This window comes from Alligator sinensis, unplaced genomic scaffold, assembly GCF_000455745.1.
Source record: "Alligator sinensis unplaced genomic scaffold, ASM45574v1 scaffold1598_1, whole genome shotgun sequence".
Classification (NCBI taxonomy): domain Eukaryota; kingdom Metazoa; phylum Chordata; order Crocodylia; family Alligatoridae; genus Alligator; species Alligator sinensis.
This window is the reverse complement of record NW_005842915.1, coordinates 550,935-566,206: the sequence shown is the minus strand read 5'-3', so window position 1 is coordinate 566,206 and position 15,272 is coordinate 550,935.

Here is a 15,272-nt window from a genome sequence, read left to right as displayed (position 1 = left end):
TTTTAAGGGCCAGGAGCTTGGGCAGCCATGGGGGCAGGCTGGGAGAGTGGGTGGGAGTCAGGGGGCTCATGGAAGAGCCCTCCATGTGGTGTGGGGCAATGGGGAGGCAGCAGGGATCGCCTCCCCTCCCAGTAACTGCTGGTGAGTGGGTTTGTTTTTTTTTCCAAAGAGCTGAGCTGGGGCTAGGTGGGGCAGCCATTGAGAGTGGGCGGGGAATGGGGCTTGTGTGATTTGGAGATTCGGCTGATTAGGCAGCAGTTGAATCTCCGAATCAGATTTGGCCGAATCGAATAGCTGTCCCCCGAATCAGCTGAATCCGAATATGAAGCAAATACTAGCCCCTTCACACAGGCCTAGTGTCCAACTGTTGCGGGGATGCTCCATGGAGCATCATATGGGGATCATAAGAGCTCAAGATTCTGGTGGGTGACCAAAAAGCAAGATCCCTCACACAGCACCAGAGTCTTGAACCAGCCCCAATGTACTGCCAGGACTAGGACCAACAATTAGCTGATTTTCAGTCCCAGCCTTAGCACTACACTGGGGCCAGTTCAAGACTGCCAGTAGCAGAAACCTGGCTTGCCCTGGTATGCCAGGGCTCCAGCCCTGCCCAGAGGGGCTCGGGATCATAATAAGCATTACCGTGCAACTGCTCAGAGCAAGTTTTAATTTTTAATACAGCACAGTAATGCTTACTATGATCTTGATAAAACATGTGCCAAGTGTCCTATGTGACAAAGCCTGAAGAGAACCACTAGAAGCACTGATTTTTAAAACAATACTGGCAATTTGCGGCATTTGCGCTCTGTTTTGCAGAGCCGCTATAAGAAAGGCTACTGCTGTGCTGTATGTCAAACATCCATATATGTAATTTTCTCCTCATTCACCTCTTGCAATTCAATTAGTTTATAATTGAAATATACTAAAATATACTTCCCTATTTTCAAGCATAAAATTATACTTCAGTTATTTGGCTAAATGATGGTTCACATTAAAAAATTTTTTTTCCTGCCTCCTCTCCCCTCCCAAAGTTCTCATTTGAGAGCTTTTGCATAAAATCAATTGAAAGTAATTGCAACCATGTTTGATTTAGATTGAATTTGGTCAATGCTGAATTTCATTATTGAATTAACTCCAATTAGTTCAAATTTTGTTCATCTCTCAAGGTTGTGCCCTGCCACCTTATTTATGTCAGCAAATTTCCTTGACTTCACAGAGGCTGATCTTGTTAGCATTTGGTGGGCTGCATTTAGGTCTGCATCCATTTAATATGTTAGCTACTATGGAGCACAGAGCGGGCATGGAATCTATTTGGTTACTAACCCCCTTGCCTGGAAAATATTTCATTTGTAATTTGTTTGGAGTGCAATAGACATATTTATTCTTCTGGGTAGGCTTTATTAGCAGTTCAGTTAGCTTTTCTATAATTTTAGGCTGCTTTTCAGCAGGCGTGAACTACAGCAACTCTGCTGAAAGTGACAGATGATTTATTCTTGCAGATGGAAACTGTTGAAATTGCTCATTAACTGTTATTGATACCATAGCACTTTCTGAAACAACAGATCCAGACTTTCTTTTGGGTTATTAGAAAATTTTTCTCGGCCTCTTAGGAGCCCAATCATAGTAGCTTTATCAATATTTTGGTGTCTCAAATGGGATTTTTGCAATAATTTGTCCCATTTTTCTTTATTTACTCAAATGTCTATAGGAATCAAAATAACTGTTTCCCCATTTTATTCTACTGGAGAGAATCTTTCAAAGGCTCCAGTGACACTTTTCAGCATCTGGGAAGAGAAGGTGAAAGATATCTGTGGCATTTCTTGCATACCTTTTTTAAAATGCTCTCTTTAGTTTCTCAGGTTACTCCAAAAAAACAGCTGATACCTGGCAATCAGTGTGCTGAGCACATATACCCTCAATTAATTATTTCAATATCAGTTTTGGATATATGCAGAAAAAAGAATGTTAAAGATTGGGTACAGAGGAAATTGAGTTGTGGTATTAAAAAGAAATGGGGAATATAGATACACATCAGTGTATATCATATAGTGATTTCCTTAGAACCAGCATTAATGGGCAGTTGTAAGGAAATCATTATAGCTAAAAAAAGAGTATAAAAATGAAAAAAGTAAAATATACATATAATCATTCCTGACCCAGCCCCCAAGGAAGAGTGTACAAATTACTGAATGACTGGAATTTGCTAAGCAAGTCGAGTAATTAGCCTTACAGGTCATTCAGTCTGTTGGTTTTTTAGGTTTTTTTTTTCCTACCCAAATCTTAAACGTTCCCAATTTTTTCTTTTTTCTTTCATCTTGAAAGCAGATTTGCTAGGACAGGGGTAGGCAACCCTTTGCACGTGTGCCAGAGTGTGGCATGCAAAGGCATTTTGCTTGGCATGCGTGCCTTGGGGGAGCTGTGAGTGGCCTGATCCTTATTGTGGCGGTACAGCCCTGGCCCCTTCCCCACCGTCCACTTTGAGGCATGTGTGCACCCACCATGGGCAACAAGCTGGGCTGGGGTTTCAGGGACCCCTGTGCAGCTGCTTACAGCTTCCCTGCTGCAAGCAGCCTAGGCTCCATAGTAGGTAGCAGGGGCCTGCCCAGAGCCCAGGCCAGCTATGGCTGCAAACAGCTGCACTGGGGTCTGCAGAGCCCCAGTCTGGCTTGTTGCTGGCGGCACGTGCATCTGTGCCTCGGGGTGGGTGGCAGAGAAGGGCTGGAGCTGTGCTGTCACAACAAGGATTGGGGCCCTTGTGGGCCCCCACTGTCCGCCCCGGCACGCCAACTTCTTACAAGTTGAGGTTGTGGGTGTTTTTGGCACTCTGCCGAAATTGCCAACCCCTGTGCTAGGACCAAACCTTCCCACCTTATGCTTAACTCATTGCGAAAAGCAGGAAGTGAAGCTTTAAAACTTTTGCATTTTGAACAGAGAGAACAAACCATGCTGCTTTTGATCCCCAAGTCTCCATGGAAATACATTTAAAGCATTTACTTTGTGTTTTCTCTCACTTCATTTTTAAAATGGTCCACTCTTTGAGAACAGGTTTTGGTCTTTTTTTTTTTTTTTTTACATTTTTAAAACTCTTCTTTTAGTGACCCACCCTTTTCAATTCAAATGGAAAACAATCATCAATTGTGTCTGAAATTTTGTTTCATTTGAACATATTCAGGTATTTCCCAGATTCTGGTCTTTTGTGGGGAGCCAGCTTATATTAACAGAACCAAACACAGACCTTATATGCAAGGGCTTGTGCCCTGGAATGCAGGAGGCAGAGGCTCTGGCCACATGGAGCAGAGAGGGGGAAGTATCACTGCCAAAATCCAAGTTAACCCTTCCCTGGCCTCACAGCTGCTGCATATTTATATGCTGAGTGACAATGCAGAGTGCTCACTTTGGCAGCAGTGGCAGGACCAGGGAAAGGTTAACCTGGCTGTTGATGGGGATACCACCCTTTGCAGCAGCATCCTGCCTCCACTGTGCTTGAACCTCTCTGCCTCCATCCCAGTGTTCCCCTTTTAATAACTGCCTTGAGTTCATAGCCCGATCATCCACCCTTAGTTGTGCTCCTGAAAGGAAGTGTGTGAGGAAGAAAAGAATGTAAAAATCCTGCCCAAACCTCCAGTCAAACATCCCTATACTGTGCTGTAGGGGCCTGCTAGGATGATAATAAGGCAGTTCAATACTAATGGGTGCATCTATATGTGTGCTTTACTGTGGAGTCGACTAATTAGCTCTGCAGTAAAGCATTGCCATCTACACATGCACTGGTATTAGGGGACAGTAAATTAACTCTGCCATAAGATAGTACTGTTGGGGACAGTACTATCTTACAGCAGAGTACTTAACTCTGCCAAAACACATGTGTAGATGGCAACAGGGGCTAGTTGGGGCATGACACTGCTAAAGTGGGGGGGCTGCCTGCTCCCTAGCCCTGCACTTTAGCACCCTCATGCCCCAGACAGACAGCTCCTCTGCTGCCTGATGCCACCACCTGGAGCCTGGGGCTGACCCCCTGGGCCTCCTGCCAGCCTGGGGCTGCTCTGCCCTGGCTCAAAATGCTGCATTCCCAGGTGCATGTGTAGACGCTGTGTCCAGGAGCAGCTGACTCCAGCACAAACTCCACCAGAGGTTATCATGTTGCCTTAATGGCAGGTGTAGATGCACCCACTCTGAACTACTTTAGGCCAAGGCACCTTACCAACTCTGATTTTCTGTCTTAGAGTTCTTTCTTATCTTTCCCTTTGTATACTCCTTTACTTATGGATATAAATCAATATATTAAGTTACTAGCCCTAGAAACTCTTAGGTCCCTCATGAGGGCTAGGAGTGCATTTTTGGGAGAAATGCATTAGACTTACAGACTTCAGTGTCAAATCCAGTCACCTTGTAAGAGCCTTACATTTTGGGGGGTTTTGTTTCTGTTAAACAAGTGCTGAGCCTAGCACACCCTTGGACGGCAGCTAGCTGGAGCTTGCAGAGTCTTTGTTTCTTGAAGCAGAAGCAGAGAGATGTTTAGCCTCATTAGTCTGAAGCCAGGCAGAAGGCGGGGTAGATTTGCCCCTCATTGACTAAGTAAATCGGGTATGTATAGCAAGCTTTTGTGACCCAGAGCTCACTTCATCAGAAGCACCAGACACCAGTAGAGCAACCAAGCATCAGATGCACCTGATAAAGAGAGATCAGGCTCACAAAAGCTTACACGATACATCTCTGATTTAGTCAGTCTATGAGGTGCAAAGCTACCCTACTTTCTGACTTTCTTTTCTAAAGAAATTCATGTTTTTGGCATTCATACATTATTTGGCTTTGGCATTCTGGTCTGTTCTATGTTCAGTGTTCCCTCATCAGTAGTGGCAATCCCTCAGTTTGAAGGATGATCTCTATGGCAGCTCATTGTTAAAACAACAGCTCTAACCTATGAATATGTTCACAAGGGGGAATCCTCAGCAATCTTAGTTTTCTGTTCACATTAGCAATATAGGAAGGAGCATAGTGGAAGGCTACAAGGGTGTGGTCATATTTTACTGGCATCAAAGCAATTCATAGTCTATTGGCTTTTTGGCCAACTTGGCGGCAGAATAATTGGAAAGCAAATCTTGACCTGACCTTCCTCAATTCTTGTGAAACTAGCTGGCACAACAAGCCCAAGAATGTGGGGGGTAAAGGTGGCTTAGAGATACTTTTGTACTTCCAAGCTGCAGTTGTACTGCATTTTCTTTGATTACAGTTGAAGAATTGGGACACTTATTCAATTAGATAAAAGATCCCTTTACTAGTTGGACGTAGTTTCTTTTTCTGCGGGTCATAATGGCCAGAGATGAGCATTCAAAATCCTAATAAGACTGAATGAATTGCTCATTACCATACCAGCCAATATGTGAACAAGAGAAAGACTGTGATATTATACAATGAAATATTAAAACTCTCTGTAATCTAATCAATTAAATATTAAAACCGTTCTCCATAGCTTTGGTGGATACCATTTCCCATTGCTACCCTCCTTTGTTAAAATTTGTCCTTGTTTTCTTTTTTCCTGGAATAAGATGACGGTAAGAAGATTATCTTTTTGCTAAATGAAAATGGTTTGAATGAAATTACAGTCCATTGTTGACAAGAATTGTTGGGGGTGGGGGGAGAGGGTTTTATGCTATTTGGAAATTCAACTTCATGCTTATTGCAAGACTAGAAACTTCCATCTGGACTTCTCAGAGAGTGTTAGAAGCAAGATATAAAGCAGGTGATGTTCTTATCCTCTCTTGACCCACATATGTACAGTTTAAATCTACTTTGTTAAAAGGATTTGGTTTTATTGGCAACTTTGGACTCTGTTGCGGTTGGGCATCCAACTACCTACTGGAATTTAAGCTGCTCTTGGCACCCAATTTTTATTGTTGTTTGAAGCTGGGATTTTCAATACACTAAGCTCAGAATATCCTTTCTATCCAAGGCTGGTTACACCATGAGTTCTCCCTGCCCACACCTGTTTTCAGAGTTCACATCTAGATTTTTGCTAATAGGGAGATGTGGGTATGCTCAATGCCTCTGCAACTCATCTTGCTTTATGTGCCTAAGTTTGGATTTATGCACAAAGCTTGTGGCAGCCTCATTCAGTCTGACTTGCTGTGTGACAGTGGGCAAGCCTGTGTTATGGGGGACCCCTGCTCCATTATTGCAAGGGGTGATTCAGTGAGGAAAAGAATAGAGCATGCCTGTAAGGTTGGACCAGTATGGGCTGTAGGGGCAGTCTATGGAGCTATGCAAGTCCAGCTCCAGGGAAGACTGGGGCAGTTGGGCCCTGGGAGAGCTGAGAGAATGCACTCCTTGCTCCTAGCAGAAAATGATGAGCTACAAACTGTGAGTAGCCCAGGAGGGCCAGAGGTGGGAGGGAGTAAAAACCCAGGAGGGCCAAGCCAAAGGGAGTAGAAACTTAGGGAGGGCCTGGGAAAAGGTACCACAGCGGGAAGGTACTAAGTCTGATTTTGATTATTTTTGCAAAGTGGACTCCAGCTGGCTGCAGGAAACTTGCAATGAGGCATGGGGTGGCTGGATGGGGGTATGGGAGGCTGCTGAAGGGGGAGGAGTGTTTAGCCTGTTTTCTGTTTATGGATTGTTGTGGGCTAGCAAGGTCCAGTGAGACTGACTGATTGACGTCCTGTGCAGCTGCATGGGATACAGGCTAACTTGAGAGAGATAGAGACTAGCACAGAACGATGGAGCTGAGGGGCTGATTGTGCTGATAAGGCTGTCAGGTAATGGATGGATCAGGGTCCACTGAAACCATCCCACTGCCAGGGCCTGAGCAGGGGTGGTTGTACTGGGAGCAGTTGGAGAGGCACCTAAGGTTGACCGTGACAGAACGGAGGGCCTACTCCTGTTTATTCATCAACATAAAGACGTGGCAGACAGGAAATAGCCAGATCAATGGGGCATCAGGCAGGAGAGAACTGACCACTGGGGGTGACAGACTATCACAGGACTCCCTGGCCCTGCTATACCTGCTACAGGGCTAAGACTACAATGCAGATCTTTTGCCACTCAATCCTCATATCAAGCCACTTGACAAAGCTACAATCTCTTCCTTTCTGCAGTGTTTTTACAAAAAAAGGTTTCAGTGTGTTTTTGGTTTTTTGGGGGGTGGGTGGGTATGTGGGGAGTGGTTCCTTCTCCAGGGTTGTCAGAACTGCGCTCAGTAAGTTTATCCAGCAGACTATGAACTGGAGGTATATTCAGAGTTGAACTTGTTTTAATCAATGACCTTAAGTGGAAAGAAGGAAAAAGATCAAACAAATATCTTTTCTTTTCTGCTAATCTTTGAAAAGCTGCCAGAACTGATGATGCTGAATTCATTTGGGACAGTGTAGATGGTTTGTTTTTTCTACCTCTTTCAGCTGAGAAGAATTTGGGATTGAGAGCGGCTGTTGCAATAGGAATATAAAACAATAGTACACTAAACTTCTATGAACCTATGATGAACTCCTGTCTCATACTATAACATCACCCAAAAGAACACATGTATTTTTGTGTGTATACTAATTGCTAAGGTTTGGAAATATCTCAAATACACAATTGCCCGGGGGGGGGTCCATCAACTTGTTAACTTCCTGGTTTAACAATTAGAGATAGAAACCCCTTTCCAAATACAACTACATTTGGAATTACCGAGATGGAGTTTTAAATATGAAGCTGAATTTTGTGGCTTGAACACACACTTAGTGGGGAGCAGGTTGCTGAAATTTAAAATGTAGGCTGAAATTTTGCTTGTAACATCTCTTCCCAGGTACCTGCACATGCTCACAGATTAACAGCTCCATGCACATGGCATGGTCTGCAGAATGTTCACATGCTCTTTGGGTCTGGGAATTCATTTGGGAATTAATCTTAAAGCAAAGCTATCCCTCTTAAAATTCATTTATACTCCCCAGCAGTCTGCACAGCATGGGAATGTTCATGGAGAGTTGCTGCATTTGCAATTAGTGTCAATTAAATAGCAAGTATAAATTTAAAGGCCAGATCCTCAGTGGTCTAGAGCAACCTGAGTTCATATTGTCTGTTGTGGGCCTTTGCAGTAACATTGATGATGGTTATGGGCAATTGGTTCCTCTCAAACCAGGCTCATAAATTACAAGAAATGTCTAAGCCTGGAAGGTGATTCAGTTAAATATCTTGGCCGGTTGTTAACCTACTCTTAATGCATTGATGGTTATGGCCCAAAATATTTTACTACATAAATTACAGCTAACAATTAAAAAAACACAATAAAATGAGGGCTGTCTTGCAAACTTTGCTTTAGATAAACCATCCCATTGATATATCAGTTAATTCCCCATTGGCGCAAGAATTTTTAGAGATTGCATGATTATTTTTGAGTGGAATAATTATATTTCTTTAATTCTTCTCTCTAAAAATATTCAATCTTCCACAAGAAATTCTTAGGGGACTCCTGGCATATGTGTTTAACAGATTTTATTATGACAGGTTAATGAGCTTTGCTAATAAAGATACACAGCATTGCAATGCCACATGATATCTGGAAATTTGTTAACAAACCCTTTATCCAAGGGTCCAAGGGTCTTAACCTGCCTATAAAAATGTATCCTTGGGTAAAACTTGCCTCCAAATGTCAAAATACAAGACCAATTTTGTTAATCAGGTAACCAAATTGGGCACAGTCTGCTGAGTGTCTTTTCTAACAGTAGATCAAAAATCTTCTGATTTTCAGGAAAAGGGAGTTTTGAATTTGAATCTGAACTGGAATCCTCTGCTCCTGGGGCAGTGGTTAATAGTCCAGTCCCAAACCAGAATGGACCTGGCTAAGAGTTCAGAAACTGGGAGAGCGATATGTTTTCATTTGATTTTTATGGCAGCCGGCTGAGCAAGTGGCAGAAAGCTTGCAAATGAAAACTCTATTTTCTCCTTCTCACCGGGGAAGTGAGCAATGGGCCGCAACTCTAAAATTAATGTGCAGAAAGCTATGTTGGAAGTAATGCTAATGGACTGACTCAAACCTATACTATCAAAGGGATTTCCAGACAAGTATGAAATTCCATCCATAAGCTGCCCTATTGGGCTTTTACACTGCAGCACATTTCCTACCTAACATGATATATGCTTCTCAGAATCCCACCTTGGCATCCTGGGGACTCTTATGGACTACAAATAGAATCCTTGACTCTGAACTGACTTTGTCTTGTGGGTTTAACTCGGGCCTTTTTTTTTTCAACTGTTGTTTAAATATATTAAAACACTGGCAAAATTGTGTTAAAGGACACAATGAATGTGGTTATCAAAAGGGTCACATTCATCATGAAATGCCTTACTGAAGTCTGTAAAGGCATTAGTTATTATTTAATCCTGGAAACATTTTTCACTTGCCAAGGTTAGAGCTCACACAGCTCATACAGAAAAAGAGTCATTTGAGATGATTGGACAACATTGGGGGAGAAATCTGATGAAATGCCTAGTTAAACCGAAACAACTGTTGAATAAATGCTCAGTAATTTATTTATTCTGTGATCTGAATAAGGGATATTGAGACATTCTCTGTGTCTCTTTTCACCTCTGATGCTCCCATTTGGGCCCCTTTTTACTGCCCATATCCACTTGAAGGAGCCAGAATCTGGCCTAAGTCCTTCAGGGTAAACATCTCTCATCTACAGTAAGACTGATACACTTGGCTCCTAGGCAAATAGATTGTTTTTACCAACATCTTATTTGATCCCCATTCACCAAGTAAATCTCAACCCGGAAGAGACTCTAATAGAACTGCTTCCTTTGCACATCAGACTTAAACTTCCTGGCTAGGGACAGGCATTACACATAAATTGGTTTAAGTGATCAGAAACTGGTTGAAACCTGTAACAGAAGAGATGTTCAGTGCACATAAACTGGTTTGAAAATGGCTGAAACCAGTTTGAGATACACCTGGTTCAATGTAGTATCAGACTTAACTGATTTAGGTCAAACCAGTTTACGCAATGTCTGTCCCAGACCTCTTTTTGGTTTAACTTAAACCAGAGTCCCCCAGCATCCACAGCAGGGTTGGCCCCTCTTCTCTGCTCCCTGACTTGCAGACACAGCAGGGTCATGGCTTCCCCATGCCCCACTTTCCCCTCCCTCTCACCACTCGCTGCTTAAGCAGGGATCCCTTCCTCCTCTCTGCCACAGCACGAACTGTAGCCAGCATGTGGTATGCTAGTGAATGCCCAGAGATGTCTGTGTGTGTGTTTCTCTCCGATTTCATGGGAATAGGCAGACACAACAGTGACTGCTTAGGGTGGTTGGAGCTAATCAACAGGTCAGCTGGTAAGACCTGTTTAAGGTTTAAGAAGTTTGAAGTAATGTGGAGAGAGGCTATTGTTTTGCTAATCGGGTGATAAAGACTAGGCCTGTGCCAAGCGGCTAGTATTCGCTTTGGATATGGCCAGTTCAGGGGACACCGATTCAGTTCAGTGATTTGAATCACTGTCCTTATTCGATTTGGCTGAATCTGATTCAGAGATTTGGCAGCAGCTGAATCTCCGAATCAGCCAGGCCAGGCCCCCCCCCTGGCCCTCTCCCAGCCCAGCAATGGCTGCCCTGCCCGCCCCAGCTCCCAGCACTTGGGGGAAAAAAAAGCCCCGGCTCAGCAGGTGCTGCCAGATGGGTGCGATCCTCACTGCTCCCCACTGCCCCACACTGCATGAGGGGCTCTGCACGAGCCCCCGAACCTCCTCCCACTCCCCCAGCCCCCTCACGGGTGCCCTGCATGGGCCAGCTCCGGCCCTTTAAGAAAAAATACAGTATGCAGAAACCCCGGGACTTGCTGCTCCTGCCAGTGGGGGGAGATTCCCGCTGCCCCCTGCTGCCCCATGCCACGTGGAGGCTCTGCATGAGCTCCCGAAGCCCCGAGGCTGCACCAGGAGTGATGAGTCCTGGGGCTTTTCTTGGCTTTTTTTTTTTTTTTTTTCTTAAGGGTCCAGAGCCCCAGCAGGAGGGGCAGCTGTGGGGGGGCCAGGGGAGCAGGGGTGGTCGAGGGGGCTTGTGCAGAGTCCCCCATGCAGTGGAGGGCAGTGGGGATCACCTCCCACCCAGCAGCCCATGTTACAAATGGTTACAAATGCTATCAGTTATCTACATATCAGCCCATGTTACAAATGGTATCAGTTATGTACATATTATAGTAATTAAACCTTTCTCAAGGATAATTACTGTTCCTGTTACTGGCTAACAAGCTACACTATCACTGGTTAAATACTGGGATGAAATATGTTTGCAAAAACTAATTTGAATACCAAATAACTACCTAGTTCAACGTTTGTATCTCTCCGAGAGCATGGAAGTGAAAAGGCTTTTGTAACATGACTGGGTAATAGCTGTCTGTCTGGATATGCATATTCATATGCAAACAGGGCTTTGCTGTATAAGTGATCGTTTAGTAGTTGATGTTTGCTGCTTTCCTCCCCACTTGTTCACCTATGCTAAAAATTCAATCCAGGAATGGAAAAAAAAAATAGATGGAGACAAACAGATAAAGGCAATTAAGTGAGGGTTATTTCTGAGTTACATTGGTTTATGAGAGGAAGGAGAGTGGTGGGGGGAGCTAAATTTCTAAGATTCATTATTTTCAATGATTAATTCCCTCAGTTTCGGTATATATTAGTGATGTCATTGTGTTATTATTGTTTCCAAAATTCATTTTTAGTCCCAGTCACAATGAGAAACACAAAATGACCATTCACAGAAGATGCTTAATTACTTAATTTCAGAGCAACAGTTTTCCCCTGAGTTTTTTAATTCAGCCTTTTTAGCCTACACCCCAAAGGGAAAGGCTCTGTATGTATTCCTATCAGCATCTTAATGGCACTACTCTGTCCCTGTTCAAATTTGATGATCTAGAAGGACATAGATGACCAGAATAGCACACAGAATTGATCCCGATAAGATTTCATCTGGGTTTGTATGGTTCCTATCCTCCTGGAAATACCTATTCTGATTCATCCTAGAAGGCACCTGTCTTTTTCAGGGATGCTGAGCTCCCTGGAATAGCAAAAATTCTTGTTACCAGTTTCCATGTGCATGACCATGAACTTCATACTATTCAGTTTCATTCCATTTTTGTTGCTCCTGTCTTTGAGGTCACCCAATCCTCTTCCGTATTAAGGCCAATTCCTAACTTTGTATCATCAACATTTTCCATCAGTATACACTTTATTAATGAGAAGTTGTGAATTCCATATTAAATAAGCTCAGTCCCTAGACAATTCTCTGAAAAACTCCACTAGTAATTTTACTACAGCCCAAGATTTCCTCTTTCAATACTACTTATGATTGCATCGGCCTATTGCCAGATCCTTATCTGCCTTACAGTTCTTGCACTAATCACCACCTTCCCCAGTTTCACACATCTCCATGTGACATTGCTTCAAATCCTTTAGTGAAGTCCAGATTAGATCTACTTCATTTTCCTTGTCTAAAACCATCAGTTGCTTATCAAAGAAAGGTAGCAATTTTAGTCTGGCATGCTCTCTCTTTTATTAAAACTATAGTCTGCATTGCAAACTGGGGTTCTCATTTCAAAACATTCAATGAGTAAGCAAGCTGATAATGTAGGAGACGGCAATAATTAAGGGTGATTGGGAACTTTGTGACCAGACAACTTTCCGTCATAACATTGCAATTTGTCAAATGTAAAATATTTTATGGAAATGAATTGGGTCTGATAAGCTAATATAGTCATTTTCCACTGCTTACTGTTCATCTTGAGCCACGTCCCAGCACTAAGCCATTGGTATAATTCAGTGCAGGGTAAAGCTTTTATTAAATACCCTGGATGAAGGACAGTTTTTCTCGGTCATTTATACCACCAAGTCCCAAATTTTTTGGACTGAGAACCTCACCTATACCTCAATGTGATTACTCTTCAGTGGGATACGCTTTGAGTGAATGATAATGACCACTTTCTGATACCCTCCTTGGTTCACAGATGACTTCCCAGACTGGAGATCTCTCCCAGGAATACCTCCAAAGTATTCCAGAAAGCAGCCAGTCTGATTCTCCATTACCTGTCACTTTTTCCTTGTACTGCTGTTTTGTGTGTGCTACGATAAACCGGTGAAATAGTGGAACCTACAGACCATGAATGGTCCTGTCCTGCCAAGTAAACTTTAAGATCGATTTGTGTCAAAATGAAGGGTTTTTTTTATGTTAAATATATTTATTTTCTCAAGCACATTATTATGGATCTTCCAGAAACACTGTGTTCAACCAGTGAAAGAAGGTTAATTCACTTCTAGAAACAGGTCATTTTTCATTGTTTACACCCGCTCGATGGTGATTTATTTTCTACCAGTTAAACATCAGGTTACACTGATTTCTTTGAGGGACTGTTCAGCATGGTGTAAGAGATGTAGAGCTGAACACCACTCTAAATGTGATTGTCCATGTTCCACTACCCTGCTGAGTTGCCTCTTCCTTGTTTGCTGAAAAAAACTGGTGTTTTTATATAGTTCCATCTAGTGGTAATAAATACATACCAATTTCTGTAGCATGCAGCCTAAAATTACATTATAGCTTATCACAGTATTTCATCTACTAAACCATTTACAGAATTGGGTGGTTTCTTGAATGCTTGAGATCCCTTTCTCATGGTAATATGGGCTAACTACATGTAATATAGGTGTATAATATGGGCATAACTGACAGGAGAATGTGATGGCATCAACTGATGTCTGTTAAGAGTTAACATTTATTATGATTCTGTACTAGTTTGGCCAAGGGTTTATTTGACTACTGAATTTTGAGTTCTCAGTTTTTGGGGTGACCAATCTGAGGTGCCTTGAACAGGGGAGTGAGAGGGGGCCTGATTTTTCAGGGGCTTGGCTGCTTAGCAGTTTCTAAGCCTTTGATGATATGTCAAGTTGAGCATCCAAAATAGTCACTTTTGAAAATCTTGGAGGGTCACTTGCTTTTAGTTGAAGGGCAGATAGAACAACAAACAGACATATGCTTTGGGTTTTTTTATGGTAGTAAAGACTGTTCTTGATTTAGCTCTGAAAGACCTTGATGACAATGGCAAAAAGAGCAGATGGCCATTTGGCTCACAGGACTGTGTGCAAGTTTGAAGGGAGAAGTTTAAGTGTGTAAGTTTAGAATGAAAGGAGGAGAGAACCCCGTGGCACTGTCCCTGCGGTGCCTGTAACGTGGAGGTGCTCAGTTTCTCCACCCCGCTGGGCTGGAAGAATATTGCAGGGCCAGTTCATGGGTTGTATCCCCTATGGGGCTGATCCGTAGGTGTGATCCAGAACCCTGGCTTCACCCCACACTGTGGATCCAGATTCTGTGTGACCTGGTGCATGAGGTCATGTCATTTGGACAGCGGGGCTCATCATGGGTCTGGAAATTTGGTGGCAGGAGAGTAGGGGCAGAATTAATTGCTATGGCTCTGGGATCAACTAATGGTGCTGGTGCTGCTGCTCCCCCATCACCAAATTTCCAGACTGAGCCCCAGAGGTCAAATGACGCTGCTCCCCTGACAAGAGGTTAAGCCCTACTGTTTTAACATAAGGCTTGATTCGTCTTAGTTATGGGACTCCTGTGTGAATCATGGACTTGCTCCTCCTTCTCGCGGTGCAAGGGGAATGGTGGCAGACCTAGATTGCTGTCATTGTCTTCCTGTTTCTAAGTCTCATATTTGGGGAAGGGATCATATCATTCCTCTTCAAGTGGGATGCAGCCACCTGATGCCCTCTAGAACAGGGTTGGGCAATTATTTCAGCTGGAGGGCATATTAATGAACTTTAAGCTGTTGAGGGCCGCAAGGGTAGCCCCGCCCCTTGAAACATGCCCCACCCACTGTTCACCATCTTGAGACCATAAGCCGTGCCCCTAATCCCTGAAATTTGCCACTGGAAGTCCCTCCCCTTGCCCCTGGAAGTACTTCTTTTGGGAGGGGAGGTTTCTGTTGTGTCTTATTGTGTTTTCTTTGTATTGTCCCTTTAAGGCCAAAGCCCTCAAGTTCAGCACTGTAGGGTTCAGTTTGCTTGTGGCAGTTTTGCAGCACTGGGGGCTGCATGTTCTCTGCCACAAGGAGTGAGTTTTATTGGTGAGTTTTTATTTATTGGTGAGTTTTTATTCACCAAGGCGCCCCCAGGGGTTACAAGAAATAATGGCCACAAGCTAGCAGAGAGCAGATTTAGACTGGACATTAGGAAGAACTTCTTCACAGTTCGAGTGGCCAAGGTCTGGAATGGGCCCCCAAGGGAGGTGGTGCTCTCCCCTACCCTGGGGGTCTT